We start from the raw sequence: 3534 nt of genomic DNA on the forward strand, positions 1-3534 counted from the left end.
CACACAAGAGCAGATGAATGACGACTCAGCAGGGAGCTGTCCTTCACCCCTTTGCTCTCCAGACACTTTCTTCACCAATACACAGTACTTGTCCAACGGATCCTACGACTAAAAGCCCCTTCTCCTCTTTTCTGCCTTTTTGTAGGCGATAACCATTTCTTTTTTGTTCAACCTCTGGGTCCACAGTTAAGCATTATTGCAGAGGATGAGATGAATGATTTGTAGCGTGTGTGAAAAATGTCATGCCTGACCGGGATACGAACCCGGGACCTCAGGGTGAAAGGGCGAGACGCTACCACTCGCGCCACGGAGGCCGGCGGTAGGCCACAATCTGGAAGTAGTTACATTTATACCGAAAGAAACGATTGACACTGTGCTGTTATGAGTACATGGTCGGTCGATTGTCTTCTTTGAAACTTTAATTTTTGCATTCTCATTAGTCTATAATAATATCATTTTTAACGGGCAAGTTAGTTACAACAAGACTAAACTTGCAATTTTAATAATAAAAATTTATAAGTATCCTGAATGCTACCTTTTTGGATTGAAAATTTAAAACATCAGATTTAAACGTTATGCTTCTTATGAGACAGAAAGTAACTCGTCCTCTGCAGCCAGAGGCACTTTTATGATATATTTCCATCTCTGTTTCATTGTGGGATGCACACCTTTTAAAAGAGTTTAGTTGTTGCTAAGATTTTCAAAGATAGTATGTCATAACATCCTCTACCTCTGTGGCCAGAAAATGGTAAATTACACACACACGGATTGTAACTGAAAGTGTAGATATTCTCAACATTAAACCTTGAACTGAATGAAGTAGTAGTTTTGCTGCGGCTGAAATTTCAACACGGTCATTCATTCTTTAAGACAAACCTTTGAAATTATTACAACTATTGATAAGCATATTGTAATAATTATCAACTTAAACGACGTCGCTGTTATGGCCCAATATTTTAGTTATTTCTTCAATAAATCCAAGCCTAATTTCATTATTTTGCTTCAAATTAGAAGACAAAATAAGATCCAAAAAAATTACAGTGAAATTGTAAATCGTACGGTAAGAGTCTGGGCAGATATCATCATTTCTTCCGTTCAATTAACAAAAATCTCTGTAATATAAATAAAATAGTTTTTAACAATATGATACTGATATCAAAAAAGTAAGTCAATACATTTCTATTATCAAAATCTGTTATTAATTTAGAATTCTGTTTAAAAAAAAAAAAATACATGTTAAATATATGTACACCATAAACAATGTTTAAGCGTTCTGTATAATAAGCAAAAAATAGAAAAATTTGTTACGAAACTCTTACCGGCCCGTTTCGTTTACTAAATGAACTTAACTTTCACTTTCAGTCAAGAAGTATAAAAGTTGAAGTCTTATTCAATCAAAATTAGGTGAAAAAAATCCTTCGTTTCTGATAAAATATTTATATTCACATAACTCCTGAATCACCAGTACGATAATAAAAATGAACTAACAACTGCAGAGAATAAATATAAGAAAAATTGTGTCTGGTCACCATCTTGAAATTTGTGATTGTGTTTAAAGTGATTTTTTAAAATTTATTTAGAGAAAGTATGTATGTATATAAAAGTAAATTCCTCAAATCGTGCGGGAGAATGTAATCTTTCTTTAAACAACATAAAATGGCAGAAAGGGTATGTAAAATCTTTTGAATACGTAGAATCCGAAAATGAACAGCTGTGTTTTCTATATAAGTAAATGTATACTACTGACTTTATGAAAGAAAATTGTATGATTTTTGTGTCTGGCAATAAGAAACGTTCAAGATTTTATAAGACGCAATCGTCGACGTTAGGATTGCAACAAATGATTCCATCCGAATATATACAAGTAATATTACAGGAAAATGTCAGCATTATGGACAATTACCTGCAACCTTAAGATATTAATGTGCGTAAATTAATTCAGATATACTGGCCCGCCCTTCAAGGACAAGCACTAACAAGAATTAATTTAGACTCATCATTTACCGCTCTCCACGGAAATCTTTAATGAAAGGCGAACGATTTATACGTGACGAAGTAAGACCAAAGTTTATAGAAAAATAAAATTACAAACACACCTCATCTAAAGTACAACCACCTCACGTTTGAGAAGTTTAAAAATAATGCACAATAATTAGCCGTAAGATTAAATAATTGTCATTAAGAAAAGTAAAACGTTAAAACAAAAAAAGTTTCAATAGGAAATATAATAATTTCTGAGCATCAAATGTTTAAAAAGTTATATTTAAATATAATTATTGAATTTATTCTAGTTACATTTCACGACTACAGGTAGCACGAAGGCATTAATAAACTGTACTGCTAATAGCCACGATGAAGATAGACAAGTAGGTTGTAATATTTGGGAATAAAAATCTATTTTATTTAGTAGAATTTTTTTTAACATCACAAACAGCCTGTTTATTAAAAAAAAAAATAATAATGTTAAATATTTAGCAAACTAAATATTCTTTATATAATGTTAAAGAAAATTCTAACTGGTTTTCAAGAAATATTTTTAACCTGTACGATGATAAAGTATAGAAAATTCTGTAAACATTTATAATTTTTTATTTGTAGTATATTTTCTGAATGAAAAACTAAAATCTTTAATTTTTTTAAATCGCTTTAATTTCACAGTCATAGAAAAGGGAAAGAAGATAATTTTACTGGCTTAAAAATTTCTCATTTTCTCATATACTTTGTAATCTATTATCCTTTTCAGTTATTTTTCTATTATGTGATTCATAAAAGATAAATAAATACATGTTAAATATATGTAATAGACAATAGATATACAAAAATAGATAATAGAAAATGTTTAAGTATTCCATATAATAAGCAAAAAATAGAAAAAAAATTGTTACAAAACTCTTACCGGCCCGATTTCATTTATTAACCAACGAATAAACTCTAATAGATGATAAATTTGTGGAAGAAAATTTATAATTATCAAATATTATCAAAATTGGGATAGTGGTGACTTTATAATCCTTGCTAATTTTATGAGTTTGTTTAATAAATGAAATCGGACCAGTAAGAGTTATGTAACAAATTATTCTACTTTTTGTTTATTATATGGAACATTTTTTATTAACTATTATTGTTTATCTATTGTCTATTACATATATTTAACATGTATTTTTTTTTAACAAAATTCTAAATTAATAAAAGATTTTGATAATAGAAATGTAGTCTTCTTAAACTTTTTTGATATCAGTATCATTTTGTTAAATTTTTGAGCGGAAGAAGTGATATCTTTCTTTCTTTATCCTGTTTAGCGTTCGGGAATTACCGTCGAGTTATTACTTCAGAGGATGATGAATGAGGATCATATATATGGGTGTAAATGAAGTCTTGTACAGTCTTAGTTTGACCATTTCTGAGATGTGTGGTTAATTGAACCCAAACACCAAGGAACAACGGTACCCATGATCTAGTATTCAAATCTGTATAAAAGTAACTATATAATGCGCTTATGCAGCGAGTCACAGTAATGAGTGAGTTGAAACTTGA

The 3534-nt window shown here is 29.8% G+C and overlaps 1 non-coding gene across 1 annotated transcript; it reads right to left on the bottom strand.

The window, feature by feature from the left end:
• Positions 1 to 1953: 1953 nt before the first annotated feature.
• On the bottom strand, positions 1954 to 2070 carry LOC142318609 (U5 spliceosomal RNA). Its single transcript, XR_012754984.1, has one exon. It is a non-coding gene; the product is annotated as a U5 spliceosomal RNA (small nuclear RNA).
• Positions 2071 to 3534: the final 1464 nt, after the last annotated feature.

This window comes from Lycorma delicatula, chromosome 1 (assembly GCF_047948215.1).
Source record: "Lycorma delicatula isolate Av1 chromosome 1, ASM4794821v1, whole genome shotgun sequence".
NCBI lineage: Eukaryota > Metazoa > Arthropoda > Insecta > Hemiptera > Fulgoridae > Lycorma > Lycorma delicatula.